The sequence below is a fragment of the Macrotis lagotis genome, chromosome X (genome assembly GCF_037893015.1).
Source record: "Macrotis lagotis isolate mMagLag1 chromosome X, bilby.v1.9.chrom.fasta, whole genome shotgun sequence".
Lineage (NCBI taxonomy): Eukaryota > Metazoa > Chordata > Mammalia > Peramelemorphia > Peramelidae > Macrotis > Macrotis lagotis.
In genome coordinates this window covers 608,770,764-608,787,069 of record NC_133666.1, presented here as the reverse complement: position 1 = coordinate 608,787,069, position 16,306 = coordinate 608,770,764, and the positions used below count along the sequence as shown (strand labels likewise).

Sequence of the window (16,306 nt, the reverse complement as noted above, 5' to 3'; positions counted from 1 at the left end):
GGCAGCAGAAAGGAAGTATGCAGTTATAAAAAGAGCAAGGAGAGTAGACTTATACTTGATTTGCTTGTTGTGCTCATTTTCCCCTTCTGGACTTCAAATATGTTTATTTGTAAAATGTGGATCGTTGGATGTTCTTCCGTTATAACTTTAGAGTGGAAAGATTCCTTTTAGTATTTTATGTCCTAAATATTTAGAAGATTCTAACTTCTGAAAATTCTTTCTAAGGTTCTATGTTCCAAGGTCACTTTCAGCTTCAACATTATATGTTCATTTCCCCAACTTCCTCAGTTTTAAGGTACTTTAGGTGTAACTGTGTTTTCATTGAGGTACAGCTTCTAAGTACTAAATAAATTCAAGTATTAATTCAACTATCCATAAATCCATCAATCAATTCCAATATTTATGAAGTACCTCCATGGACCTGGCACTGTACAAGGATTAGACAATTCAAGTAAAAAGAATGGAACTTTTTGCTCACAAGAAATTTACATCCTTGGGAGAGAACAAATGCTTTTAAAATATATTAAACATTGTTAAAAACCAGTTTTCAATTCTCGAATTATTTTCTTCTCCTACCCAATATGCTTCTTGGTCAATACAAATCCTGTCGTTTGCTCATTCTCCCATGACACCTCCCCACAAAATTTGCCATACATGTATGCATATATATATATATATATATATATATATATATAAAATTACCACTTTCACCAGATATATTTTTTGTTTTATTATAATTATTAATCTTTTGTTTTTATGTAGCCCAAATTTCCCCCTGCATCCATTCTTTTCCTCACTTCCAGAGAAATCATTCTCTTTTTTTTGAAGGAAAATAATGAAGAAAAAAAGTCAGCAAATCTGATTAATATATTGACAAAATTTTATATGATATATAAAGCTCCACATGAACACAATTTCCTTTGTAAGAGAGTAGGAAGAATTTCCCCCTCATATCCTCTTATTTAGGATCAATTTTTTTCTTATTTTCACAATATTATTTTATGAGGTTTTGTGACAATATTTTATATTTACATGGTTGTGTATATTCTTTTGCTGCCTCCATTTACTTAATTTCTCATCATTTAATATATTTCCATATTTCTCTCCTACCTCTTCTCTTACCCTCATGTAACACACCTTTCCTGTTGATCTTCTAAGTTGTCTTGGGTTGGAAAATTATTTGCCTCTTTCTCTTTTGTGGTTTCTGAAACTCTAGAATGCGTTTAGCAACATTGTTTAGGAGTATTTAGAGGAATTTGGTGGATAACTCAAGCAAATAGCTGCCTTAATTCTGCCATCTTGGCTCCTCCTCTGTCTTAATCTATTTTTCATTTAAATTTTGTTGTTTTATACTGTGTAGAGCATTTGCATATACACAGCAGGACACAGTCTATTATACATTAAATTATGTATCTCCATTTATCATTTTTAATACATGGAATAAATTCTAAACATTACTTGCAAAAATTTCCCACTTTTCCAAGGTTCCTACTGAAATTTTTCCATTTTCTTCTTTACATTTACTTCAGTACTCCCTTTTTATTTGGGAGATGACTGTAGCCCACCCCATTCTTTTTGCCTCCTTACCTAATTAAAGACTTAAAGAAAAAAAGACTCATAATAGCCAATATAGTAAAGCAAAATGAATCATACAGTTAACATTTCCAAAAATGTTCCTTTTTCTTCTCTAACTTTTAATGTTAACAGTATTTTCTCTCAGTCTAACCAGTTTTAGGTAGGTCCTTGAAAACATATTCAAAAAGCAAAACAAAATCTGCAACAGCTCATTTTGATTCATTCTTTTGTTAACACTTCTACCCAAAAACAGAAAAATCACATTTTTATTATTTTCCTACTCCCAGCTTACACAATAAATATATCCATGTGAAACCACCCAATCACAATCAGGTAAGGGAAGAAACCTAGAAGACCTAGGGTATACAACATACTATATGTCATAAGTCATTCTTCATTTCTGTGCCCAAGGCATCTATATATGCATATGCATATATATATATACATATGTATATATGTTTACAGATTATAGGATCATCAAATCTCAGAGACCATCTAGTTTTACTTAAACTTGAGCAAGACTGCCCTCTCTAATATTTATGACAAGTGGTTCTCTAGTGTTTGCTTAAAGACCTTTAATGAAGAGAAAGCTAGGTGGCACAAAGGATAGAGTACTGGCCCTGGAGTCAGGAGGACCTGGGTTCAAATCCAGCCTCGGACACTTAATAATTGCTTAGCTGTGTGACATTGGGCATGTCACTTAACTCCATTACCTTAAAAAAAATTTAAAATTAAAAAAATTCTTTAATGAAGAGGAAGCACTTCTTCCCAAAGTTAACTATTCTACTTCATGAAAATAATATTATGAATTTTCCTTTTATATTAGTCTTAAATCTACCTTTATAACATTTTTCTTTTCTGCTGAATTAGAAAATTTGATTGCATGTATATATATATATATTATGTATATATATATATATATATATATATATATATATATATATATATATATATATATATTTTCTACAACATATCCAACAAGGGGTTATCTGGATTATGCTCAAATTGCTGTAGTGATGCAGGAAACCTCAGACTAATCCCTTTCCTTATTGGCTATCTCTTATTGTTAGGAAGTTCGTACATCAGGGACTTCATAATGCCTGATGTCCAGGGTTTCATAACTTCCAGCATAGTCACATTGAAATGAATTGAAAATTCAAAGGATATTGTCAAGATCTCATTTTGCCATGACTTTAAAAAATATAAAATCATTACTTCACAGTCTTTAGTGTTCTTGGAGTCACTTACATCATGACAAATTTCATGAGAATCTCCTCAGGTACATATTGCATACAAATATAGTCAGAAAGAAAACCATACAGATAGTCATTATTTCTGGAGTTGTATTGATTTGCAACCCAGAATTCTCAGTGAACTATGCTGCTTAACGATTTTATTAACAGATACAGGGAATAGTATAAGTACTCATTTAGGATTAACAGTTCAGAAGCTATTGCTAGCAAGTTTAGGAAGTTGCTGGTGGCAGAAAGATGCTGCCTCTCAAGGGAATTTGATATTACCATTGCCTTTCTGTCTTGTGATTGATTGTTTCATATTCGTGTTGTGGAAACATAAGATCATACATTTAGAGCTGAAAGTTACATTGTAAGTAATCTGATTTATCACCTTTATTTTTTATTTTTTTAAATTATATTTATTTTTTTTTGTACAAATGATATTTTTATACATTACTAAAATATTCCTATTCAATAATAAACAGAATACCCTTCCCCCAAATAATATAGACCCTCATGAGCAATTAAAGTAAAGGAAAGAGGAAAAAAATTGAAATTAAAATTAAAAAAATAATAATAACAGGGCAGCTAGGTGGCACAGTGGACAGAGCAGCAGCCCTGGAGTCAAGAGCACCTGAGCCCAAATTCCGCCCCAGACACCCAACAATCCCCCAGCTGTGTGACCCTGGGCAAACTACCCCAACCCCATTGCCCCACAAAACCCAAAATAACAATAACAATAACAACAACAACAACAACAATAATAATAATAATAAATAGGGGAGGAGAGGTGGCACAGTGGACAAAGCACCGGTCCTGGAGTCAGGAGTACTGGGTTCAAATCTAGCCTCAAACACCCAACAATCACTCAGCTGTGTGGCCCTGGGCAAGCAGCCCAACCCCATCTGCCGCACAAGCCTCCCCAATAATAAAAATAATTATAATATTAATAATAATAATAATAATAATAATAATAACAACAACAAAATGTGCTTCAGTCTGTGTTCCAACACCACCAGCTCTGCCGTGGGTGGATCATATTCTTTAGGATAAGTCCATCACAAAAGCTACTTCCATATTTTTCCACTGTTGCCATTGCTGATTGCAACCCCCTCCATTCGTACGTCCCCACTACCATACACTATATTTTCTCTCTCCTTTCACTCTGTCCCTCTTCTTAAATGTGCTGTAGGGTAGCTGAGTGGTGCAACAGACTGATCACTGGCCTTGGAGCCAAGAGTCCCCAAGACCACATACCACCCCAAAGGTCCAGAAACCATTTGGTCCTGTGGTCCTGGATAGGCCATCCAATCCCAACTCCTTGTAAAGAAATAAAAAAAAAAGAAAATGTGTTATATCTGACCACCCTCTCCCACAGACCACCCTTTCCTCAATCACTCAGATTGCCCCCTTCCCCCTGTTCCCCTTCTCTCCTTCTTACTCTAGATGTCTATACCACATTGAGTGTATATGCTGTTTCCTCTCAGAACCACCTCTGATGACAACAAAGTTTCCCTCATTCCCCCTGACCTTCCCCCCCTTCCATACCATTGCAATAGCTCATTGTAATAATAATAAAAATATTGTACAATATCTTAGCCTATTCCTTCTCTCCTTTCTCTTATTCCCACTACATTCCCTTTTAGCCATTGACTCCATTTTTACAATATATTATATCTTCATATTCAGCTCTCTCCTGTGCTTCATCTATAAAAACTCCTTCCACCTGCTCTATTAAATGAGAAGTTTCTTATGATTATTATCAGTATCATTTTTCTATGCAGGAATACATGTGTCCATCATCATTAAGTCCCTCGTATTTTACTTTTCTCCTCCACTCTCTATGCTTCACCTGAGTCCTGTATTTGAAAATCTAACTTCCTGTTCAGCTCTGGCCATTTCAACAGGAACATTTCAAATTCCCCTGGTTCATTGAAAGTCCATATTTTTCCATGGAAGAGGATGTTCAGTTTTGCTGGGTAGTTGATTCTCAGTTGCATTCCAAGTTCTTTTGTCTTCTGGAATATTATATTCCAAGCCCTATGAGCCTTTAATGTAGTTGCTGCTAAGTCCTGTGTGATCCTGACTGCAGCTCCACGATATTTGAATTGTGTCTTGGCTGCTTGTAATATTTTCTCTTTGATTTGGGAGCTCTGGAACTTGGCTATAATATTCCTGGAGGTTGGGTTTTTTCAGATTTCTTTCTGGGGGAGACCAGTAGATTCTCTCAATTTCTATTTTGCCCTCTGCTTCTAGGATATAGACAATTTTCATGTAGGAATTCTTTAAAAATGATGTCAAGGCTATTTTCGTGATCATGACTTTCATGTATCCTAATAATTTTAAAATTATCTTTCCTGAGGGGTGGCTAGGTGGTGCAGTGGATAAAGCACCAGCCCTGGAGTCAGGAGTATCTGGGTTCAAATCTGGTCTCAAACACTTAATAATTGCCTAGCTGTGTGGCCTTGGGCAAGCCACTTAACCCCATTTGCCTTTCAAAAATCTAAAAAAAAATTATCTTTCCTGAATCTGTTTTCCAGATCAGTTGTTTTTTTTAATGAGATGTTTCACGGTTTCTCCTAATTTTTCATTCTTTTCATTTTGAAGTATTGTATACTGACTTTTCGTAAAGTCAAGCAGCTTCCTTCAGCTCCATTCTAGATCTGAAGGATTTGTTTTCCTCAGAGAGCTTTTTTATCTCTTTTTCCATCTGGCCAATTCTGCTTTTTAAAGTATTCTTCTCCTCGATAACGTTTTGAACCGTTTTATGCATTTGACCTATCCTGGTTTTTAACATACTATTTTCTTCAGCATATTTTTGGATCTCCTTGACTAAGCTACTGACTTCTTTTTCATGTTTTTCCTGCATCTCTCTCATTTCTTTTCCCAATTTTTCTTCTATCTCCCTTACTTGATTTTCAAAATCTTTTTTTAGTTCTGTCATAGCCTGAGCCCAATTTCCATTTTTCCTGCAGTCTTTAGATGCAGGAGCTTGAACTTCCTCATCTTCAGAATGAGTATTTTGATCCTTCTTGAGATCATAGACAATGTATTTCTCAATGGTGTTCCTCTCTTTTCTCTGTTTACTCATTTCCCCAGTCTGTTTCTGGTCTTGGGGTGCTTCCTGAGCTTTTGAGTATTATTGGGATACCCCCACCATGGATCTCAGTGTGTGAAGCTCTGTCTTCTCTCCTGGTCTGTGAATGACCACAAATGCACCCCCTCTGTCATGGGGCTGAGGTGGGAGGGGGACTACTCTTCTATGGGGGGCCTAGACTGTGATCAGGATCTGAATGTGATCAGAGCCCCAAAGTCCTGTTCCAGGAACAGAGGACAGACCTCAGAATTCTCTCTCCACTACCCTACCTAGGCTGAGTACTCAAGGTTCAGTTGCCTGGGGGCTTCTGCTTACCAGCTCCGCCTGCTTCCAGTTCATGGATCTGGGCTTTTTTGGCCACTGCTGTTTGCTGAGTGCCCTGAGGACTTGGTTTCATGTGCTCACTCTGGGCAGAGCTCCCCCCAAGTTGTGCCCAGTGCTCCCCAGGGTGTAGGTCAGGTAACTGCCCCCACTGCCATGAGCCATGACTCCCAGGCGCCCCGGGGCTGCCTCTGGGAGGCTGAAGTTCCTTAACTCTGGTGGGCCGCCATTCTAACACCATGAAGAGGAGCCTTTCTGTTGTTTTCCAGGTTACCTTTGGTTGGAGAATTGGCTCACTGGATCCCTCTGTGGGTTCTGTCTTTCAAAAATTTAGTTAGAGTCTTAATTTTTTAAGTTTTGAGAATGAGCACCTAAGAAAGGCTCCTCTCCTCTCACCATCTTGGCTCTGCCCCCATCACCTTTGTTTTAATGATAAGAATATTGAAGTGATAGTAGATAGAAGATTTGATATGTATGCAAATCATTTGATATGAACCAGAATCATTTGATTTGAATCGATTCATGTGAATTCTAAAACTCTGGAACAGATTTTGATTAGTATGGAGAGTCTCATCATTTTATGAAAATGAAACAGTTATTTTCCAAGAATCAAATAGCTAGCAAGTTTCTGAGGCAGATTTTGAATGCAGGAATTCTAGAATCTATATATCTAGTGCTCTCTGTACACTATTACACACACTGCTTCTCTCACTTCTTCATTGTGCTGCCTCTTCCAATGTTAAGCTGAAAGTTGGGACTTAACTTCAACCCTCTTGATGCTAGATCTGAATTCTGGAGCTGCAGAAAATAAATCTTCCAGATAACAGACATACTTAAAGTATATTTCTTTTCTGAATGCAAAGCACCCTTAATCACTTCAGGCATAATATCAAATCAACATACCTTTATTTTTCCCTTCTATCAGTACCCAACAATTTATCCAAGACCTTCCTTAGGTTTAGCATCCAAGCCTGAGCATAGAACTCCAGATTTGATCCAACAAGGGCAGGGTATAAGAAGAGCATTGTTTTTATACATTTTGAATAACATGTAGCTTAAGGTCTGTATATTTGGCTATTAATTGCATAACTAAAATGCTTTGATCATATAACTTGAACTTGAATTGTTTTCTATGCTCGTCTTTTTCATTCTATAATTAGTAATTGAATTTTTGAACCCAGTTATAGAACTTTACATTCACAAGTATTATTTTTTTTATGTAAGGTCTATTGCTCTAGACTGTCATAATTTAATTTTTGTTTTGTTATATTTTATTGGATTCCAATTCCATTGACCAAGATATTGACTTTGTCAGCTTAGCGTCATATGAAAATGTGCTAAGCATATCTTCATCTGTTTCAATATTTTAACCTAATATGGCACACAAACTGGCTATCTCAATCTATCTCAATAAAGATAATTTACATGTATACTATATGAAAGGCATTTGTCCTAGCTTTAAGAGTATATAAAAACAGTTGTTCTTATGGCTTAGAAAAAGGAAGTATTGTGCTTTCAGTGGTGTCAAAGATGACAGAGGAGTGATGGGCTTGGGAGTCAGGAAGTCCATGAATCCCTTCCTCTGATACTAATTATGGAACCTTAGACAAATGACTACATCTATCTTGGTCTCAGTTTCCTTATCTATAAAGCAGGGAAAATAAAAGTGCCTCTCTCACATAACATGGTGCATCAAATGAGATAATTGATGAAAAGTTCTTTGGAAATCTTAAAACACTATATAAATTCTTGCTATTAATAATAATTACTATAGTGATAGTACAAATAGATTAACATATACTGCTTGATTTTGGAAGTAAGAGAAAGCACAAATAGAGCAATAAGGAAAGATTTCTGAGATGGTACATGGGCTGATATGCCAAAGGAGATAGAGATTTCAAGATATAAAGATTGGGGACAGTTAGGTAGTGCAGTGGATAGAGCACTGAAGACCTGGGTTCAAATGCAGCCTCAGACTCTTAATAATTGCCTAGCTATGTGACCTTGAGTAAGTCACTTAACCCTGTTGCCTTACAAAAAATAAGTTGTACAGATGATAAGGATATGAGGAAGAAAAATGCCTTCTAGGGGTAAAGGTTTATTTAGCCTTTGTAAAAGCTATATGACCAAAATTATAAAATTCTGAATTTAGAGAACAATCAGTAATTCTGGTTATCAGACTGAAATCCTACAACTCTTGAAATGTAGGCTGAGTCATAACATAACTGAGAAATTTGTATTTTATACTAGATAATATAGGGAGCCATTTAAAGACCTTGAAGAGTGCTAGCCAAACTTGCACTTTTGAATGGTTAATTGCTAACTGTGTTCAGGATAAATTTGAGGAGAGGAATTATTATTTTATGATCCTTGATAAATCACTAGATCCATCTCAACTTAATTTTTCTCATCTGTAAAAGGATAATAGTAGTGCGTATCTCATAGCATTGTGAAAATCTAATGAGATAATAGATGTAAAGATCTTTGAAAGCCTTAAAATACTTTGTTAATACTATTAATGTTGATGATACTGTCCTTTATTCTCTCTCTCTTTTTAGTATTTTGCAAGGCAAATGGGGTTAAGTGGCTTGCTGAAGTCCACCAGGCTAGGTAATTATTTAGTGTCTGAGACTGGATCCACCTAGCTGCCCCTTGTCCTTCATTCTCAAAAATGATCTGGATATCAGAGAAGGTGATATCATGATAAGCATATGAATTGAATTTGAGTGAGGAGGTGCTGGCTAAGTCCCCAGCCTCGCTTTCTCTTCCAGAGCCACCTGTGGCCAGTGGCCAGATGTGAATTGGGGCAACTGGAGATGGCCCTGGATGTTAGTCAATCAATATGTAGTGACTTCCCCATAATCAAATAGCTAGTAAATCAAGTGTCTGAGTCTGAATTGGAACTCCTGTCCCCCACATTCCAAGGCCAATATTCTATCCACTGTGTCACCTAGCTGACAAATATTCGTGGCTATACATGTTGATCTTACGAATGAGAGAACACAACTAGAAGGATAAAGAAAGACATACTTTATGAGATGGTACATAAGCAGAGAATTAAAAGAAACCAGGAATTCTTAAAATTGAAGATGAGGAAGTAGTAGTATCTTCCTTAGACACTTCATGGAGAAAAGGAGTATCCAAGAAAGACTAAGTCTGGTGTTATAGCTATGTGGAACTATCATAAGATAATTGAATTTTGGAAACAGAAGGGTCTGGGTCCTTAGACAATCTAACCCTCTCATTTTGTAGTTGAGAAAAAACACTGAGACAGATGAAGTGACTTTTCTAATGTAAACCATTGGTTTAATAGGAAAGACTACAATTGTATTCTCCTGTGTCTTGGCTATGTGCTTTTCCCATTACCCTATACTGTACTCTGACACACTGCTGCTCAGGTCTCAAAGGGGATTACTTTCTCCTTTTCTAGGAAGGAACCAGACAGATGGACTTTGTTTAAAAATTCTGTCCATTACTTTTGAATTTTGCACAGTGAAAATATAAAAGAGAAAGTCTTAGTCAAATAAGATACTCAGGGACAGGAATGATTTTGTTTGTCCTTATATCCCTAGAGCTAAGCCCAGACTAACTTCTTGCTAAATCCTAGTCCATTTGAAGAAAGTTAGAGTGGATTCCATTTAATTCACTAGGTATAGCTTATTGAAACAATGAGTATCATTTTCTGAGTCTTAACCAATTAGATGAGTGGGATGCAGTGAAAGAAGCCTGGAAAGCTGTCCATGATTTGCTGTATGTCTTTTGCTAAACCATTTGGAGACAGCTGGGGATAGAAAGAGGCAGGTATTACCTGCTCCTTAGAATGGACATAGTATGAAATAAGGTTTAAAGGAAGGTAGGGGGGAAGTAATACTATGTAGCCTCTTGATTGCTAAGCTAAGGAGTATGTAGTTTAACCCATACTCATGGGGTGACATTGAAAGTATTTGGTAGTAGGAGAGATACATAATAATAGAAATATATTTTAGCAAGGTTATTTTGGAAACCATGTAAAAATGGATTAATAAAGGGATTAGAAACAAGGATACTTTCTAAGAGAATAAAATTGTAAAATAATCTAGACAAGAAATAAAGAGAACCTAATTAGGATAGGAGCCATGTGATTGAAAAGGACAGATCTATGATTGGTATTATGGAGGCAGAATCAACATGAAGTGACAACTGATTAGATATGAATTGTAAGGGAGAAAATTAGGCAAGTGTGGTTGATGACCATGATTAAGAAGCAAAATAATAAATTCCATTTTGGATGTATTGATTTTGAAATGCTTTCAGAATCTCTAATAGATGATATTGGGTAGGTATTTAATGATAATAATAGCTAACATTTATATAGCCAGGAACTAGGCTGTACTTCATAATTATTTCATTTGATTCTTATAATGATCCTTGGAGCAAAAGTACTATTTTTTATCCACAATTTACAGATGAGGCCTCTGAGGCAAGCAAATTGAAGTAAACTCAAGTCTTCCTGATATCATACCTAGCATCCTACCCCATGGGCCACTAACTGCCTATGCAGGTTTAAACCTCAAAAGAAAGATTAGAAATTATTTTAGTGTAATTATCTGCTTACATATGATGCTTAAACTCATGGAAGCATATGCCATCTCCAAGAACACAAATATATTGAGAGAAATGAAATAGACCCAGGATAGATTCCTGAGGAACATCTGTGCCATAAGAGGAGGAGAGGAAGAGAGTTTAGGATTTAAACATCAGAGAACCTGCATCTAAATCTCAGCTCTACTATGTATTAATTATAACATCTTGGATAAATCACACAACATCTCTAGGACAAGTTACCTCAGTAAAGACTACTCTCTGACTTTTGCTTTTTTAACTGTGTTTCCTGCTTCAAAATACATTTCCTGTATATATTACCATTCCTCTCTTCAATGTAAATCACTATTGGTTATTACTACTAGCTTTACTTTCTGACACATTCAGACACACAACTATCATTCTCCTGAAATGGAATTATCCTCTTACTTGGAGTCTTTTGCAAATTTCTTTAGAACTATTATAGACCTTTCATTCCAAAATCATAGTAAAGGTGTTATGTAAAGTTGCCAGGACGTCTTGAAAAGGTGGAATTCACTGAAATCCCACTAAATACTCCTGAGGATTCTCACAACGTTAATCTTTTCATTCCTTTCCCATTTGGCATTTTAATTTTAATCATCTTGCTCACCCTAAATGTAGTGTACCTCCCCTTGACCTTCTATTGTGGGCCATTTTAGTGTCTGATGTGTTCATTGGAATCTTCACCAAAGACTGAGATAGTCTAATAATGATTAGTTGTTGGATGATTTCCAAATTGGAGTGTATATTCTCGATGTTTTCAATGACCTTGAGGCAAAATATTTTGTCTCTCTTATTAATACTTCAAGAAGCTTGTTCAGGAAGGGCTGATTGTCCAGGAAGTGGAGTCATCTGTTTATAATTACCATGGAGGGGAAGAGAAGGTGCCTCCATTATCTTTTTCCTCATCAAACTCAGCTCTTTAATTAATAAAGGTTTAGGAGAGGGAATAACCTTTTGTCCAGTTGTGGAGAGACAGATATGATTGACTTTTACAAGTCACCTTGGTTCAGTTTACCCCACCAATTTTGCTTTGTAAAACTATCTTGGACAAAAACAGATATTTGATAAATAAAAATTGAATTGAATTGCATTGTAATTTCATTGAATTGAAATGGCCTCATTTGAATTAGGTCCTCAAGAAGCATGAAAAAACTCCCAGGAGAAAACTAACCAAACCTTTGGGCACAGCACTGGGAAGTAAGTAAAGAAAAGAAAAATAGGTCCTGAAGAGCTGAATTTGAGTACCAACTTTTCCTCTTAATTAGTTCAATGGCCCTCCGCAAGAAGAAACTTCAAGGTTTCATAGCTGCAATTCTCACACCAAAGACTGGGGAAATAACCTTCTCTGTAATTAATATGTGGACTATCTTGTAAATGAGCAGGGTGTGAAAAGAACATTTGTGAATGGTTCAATTAAAGGGTTATCCCTGAGTGTCCTAGAACGAAAACAACATGCAGAAGAGTGGGTCGCAAAAGGGAAAAAAAAAATAAGTTGGACAATGTAATCATTCATGTAGGAACATTAAGCTTGAACGGCTCCCAAGATCTGCCTCTAACCTGAAACAGAAATCGGAGTTGATTGGTTCTCTGTCATTTCCCCTTTCTTTTTCAAACCTGTGAACTTATATGCCTGATTTCCTCTTTAAAGAAAGTGACTGCTTCCACCCCTTCAGTGCCATTTTATTATTATCATATTCCTGCTTTGAGTGGGGTAAAAATTCATGCTGAAGAACTACTTGATGGGATTTAGGATGAAATTCTCACTGTCCCAATTTCAAGGACTGAACTTCACCGACTTAGATGTTTCAGACTTTGGACAATGTGTGGATCAGAACAGTCAAAGGCAATTTGTTCTCCTTTATGGGGTAGATGAACAAGTGCTCAATGCTTTGGTCATGGGAGCAACTGGGATAGTTGACAACCTACAATTACCTACCCAAAAAGGAAACCAGATGTTGGAAGAATTTGAGCACTAGGACCTTAGCCAGAGATTTATGAACTATGTAATCAAACTGAGTGAGGAGTTACACAGACAAAAGCTATCATGACTTTTTTCTCTGGGGTTCAAATGGGTCCACCTTGGCTGCCCCCACATGAGCCTCCAACTTACTCAATGTTGAGACCATTCTGAAGAACCTTGAAGCCATTGCTTTTACTGACCAGACTAAATGCTGAGAGGCTTTGGTCAAGCCACACCAGTGGATCTTTGATATGACATAGCCAAAGTGCTATTGCATTTCCAAGGAATTTTATAATCACCCTATTACTAAATCCTATTTTTAGGAAGGAAAGTCCTATACCAATTGATTAATCAAATATTTTCAGCTTATAAATGAATAAAAAGAAAAGTATTTGGGAAAGACTAGGAAAAGAATTCAAAATAATATAGTTTATAGACAAGTTGAAGGAAAAGAAATTATATATGGGGGTAAAGAGTAGAGAGAAGAGGGGTAGGATAGTTTTAAATTTAAAGAGCTATTGCATGAGAAATGTAGGTACATTATATATGGCTTCAAGGGGAAGACCTACAATAGACCAATGAGATCTTTTGATTCAACACTAAAACAAACAAACAAATAAACTTTTTTAGTTGTTTTTTTTGGCAAGGCAAATGAGATTAAGTGACCTGGCCAAGGTCACATAGCTAGGTAATTATTAAGTATCTGAGGTCAAATTTGAAGTCAGGTCCTCCTGACTCCAGGGCCAGTGCTCTATCCACTGTCCAAATAAATGCCCATATAACTGCCCAAAATAAACAACTTCTTTAAAAATTTCTAAAAAAATTTAGAAATGAATAAATTACCCATAGAGGTAATAATTTTGCTTTTATGGACCCTGGTAAATCAAGAGTTGGAGGACCTTCCCTCCTTCCTTCCTTCCTTCCTTCCTTGTTTTCCTCATCCCTTCTTTCCTTCCCTCCTTCCTTCCTTTCTTTATATCAAGTGTAATGCAAAATTTGTTTGATATGACTGCATATATTTGAAATAAGTCTTGTCTTTCTTGCCTTTTCATTGATTGGGGCAAAAGTTAGAAGGAGAGAGAAAATTTGGAACTTAAAAAAAGAATAAAAAAGATGCTATACTTAAAAAAATTACATTGTTATTAGAGAGGTCATTTTCCATGCCCAACCAAATTGAATAAATGCCTTTTCTACCTATGTAATAACTCTTTATTCCATCTTTTCATTTCTGATCTTACCTAAGGTCTTAGCATCTCTTTCATGGAATAATACAATAGTCTCACAATCAGTTTCTGTGCTTAATATTTCTTTCCTCTTTACTACATCCTCCATGAAGCTGTCAAACTGACTTTCCTGAAGCTTGGCTTTAACAATGTTATTAACTTTTGGAGTAAAATAAATGTATTCTTAATATCTCTAGGAATAAAAATAACCCTTCATAACATGACCTCCAAACACTTTGCCCTCATCACTACCTTTCATTCGCTCTCCAATGGTTTGTTGTTCAATATTTATTATTTTAAAATTTGATTAATTAGTCAAAATACTACCTTACAGTTTTACCTCTATCAAGAGATTTTTCATGTATCTATCAAAGTTACACAAGATTCCTTGAAAGATATGAAATAATATTATTTGAGGCTCTGACTATTAATACCAGGCAAAATATAATATGTACGTATATAGAATTTATGCCTATCCATAGTGTTCCTTCCTAGTGTAGAAGAAATCTAGCAAAAAACTCCCAAATATTAGAGATATTCTCTTTAGATAAGGACAGCCTTCAAATGCTCTTATTATTGGATAACATTGTGCTACTCTCATCAATACTTGTAACATTGAGGTGCCTCTGAATTACTTTATTATCATAAATAATTTGGCCTAATTATTCATTGGAGTAGGGAGGAGCAGGGAACAAGGATGTCTCTTTTCCTACTATATTCTATAGTGGATAGTGAACAGATACTGAAAATGGTCCGAGTCAAATGAAATAATAAGAGTTGTATTATCTTTGGTAAATTGCATTTTTATTGACCCGAAGATTCTTCATGAAACACATAAATTCTGCTTTCTAAAAACATTCCGGTGTTTTTTATGACTGTAAGAAATAGAATACTGCAGTCAATGAAAAATTGAACTGAGGTTCACCCAAAAGGAAGTAGGCAGATACCTGGTAAGCATAAACAGGCTGTCATACATTTTAAACAAGTCATTAAAATAAGAAGTGATATAAAGGAAGTTGTCAACAATTGAGCAAAAAATAAGGTAGTCTAGTTACAGGGAGAAATAAAACCCATGTGCTTCACAGGTATCTTCTCAATTCCCAGAAAACTTGAGGAAGATCTCCATCATGTCTGTTAGGCATGGTGGTGGCATTTTATGGGAGGTCATGACAAGGGCAGGCATGGATAGATTGAGATCTGCATCACTGGAAGGAATATCCACATTGATGAGATCATGCATTTTTATGTGAAACAAAGGAAAGTATTTGTAAAAAATAAATCCATCCAAGAGTAGAATATGTTGCCTCCTAAGGTAGTGAGCAATTACTCACAAGAGGTCATTAAAAAACAGCTAGATGACTGATTTGGGAATTTTTTGTAGAAATTATAACTTTCCAGGGAATGATTAAACTTTGACTGGCTTCTTATAAAGGATCATTGGATCATAAATTTAGAGCTGGATGGGTTCACAGAAACCATTGAGAATATCCTTCTATTTTACAAGTTTCTTCCAATTCTGAATAATTAAAACTGGAAAAATAAAGAAAGCAAGGAATACACTTAACAGAACATTTTACAAAAGATCTAGAGATGCCCCCAAATCCAATCTATAAGGAGAAAGTAACTATACTTAAAACAAACACTCAAAGGAAACAAAGATTTTCCACAAGAACTATTTAAATACATATAAGATATAGAGCAAGTTGTTTTTAAAAAATGAATAAAGATTTTGACTGAAATAATCATAAAGACAATGAAAAGTTTATAAGATAAAGTCACAAATCTTGCTTTAATAATGGAGTTCCTAAATAAATACCACAGACGAAACAGAAATCAATTTCCTGAGAGTAGCAAGAAATATAAGAACAAAAGCAAATATTAAAAAAGAATGAAACTGGATTTCTAATATCAAAAAATATCTAACCTGGAGAGGAAGAAGAAGAATAAATAAGAAATTTAAGAATTATTTGATCGCCTGAAAACAATAAGGGAGAAAAAAGCCTGGACAATATATTTCAACAAATAGTAAATGAAAACCTTCTAGATCTCATAGAATTTGGGGTAAATTAAGAAAGAGAGAGACTCTACAAAATTGTTCCTGGAGCTCCAACAGGAAAAGTTTCATGACTGTCATAGTAAAATTCCAGAGTTCCACAAGAAATTAAAAATACTACAATCATACCCCAAAGAATTCAAGAATCAAGAAACCAGAGTTAGGACAACAACCCAGTTAGGACAACTTCTACTATGAATGAGTTACCTGGAATACAATATTCCAAAAGTTCAAAAT

At 35.5% G+C, this 16,306-nt stretch overlaps 1 protein-coding gene and 1 pseudogene across 2 annotated transcripts in view; both read left to right on the top strand.

Annotated features, from left to right (window-relative positions):
- Positions 1–16,306, top strand: part of COL22A1 (collagen type XXII alpha 1 chain) — a 665,867-nt gene that overhangs the window by 386,204 nt on the left and 263,357 nt on the right. The gene's annotated exons all lie outside the window — the stretch shown is intronic.
- Positions 11,755–13,122, top strand: LOC141503471 (N-acetylneuraminate lyase pseudogene; annotated as a pseudogene).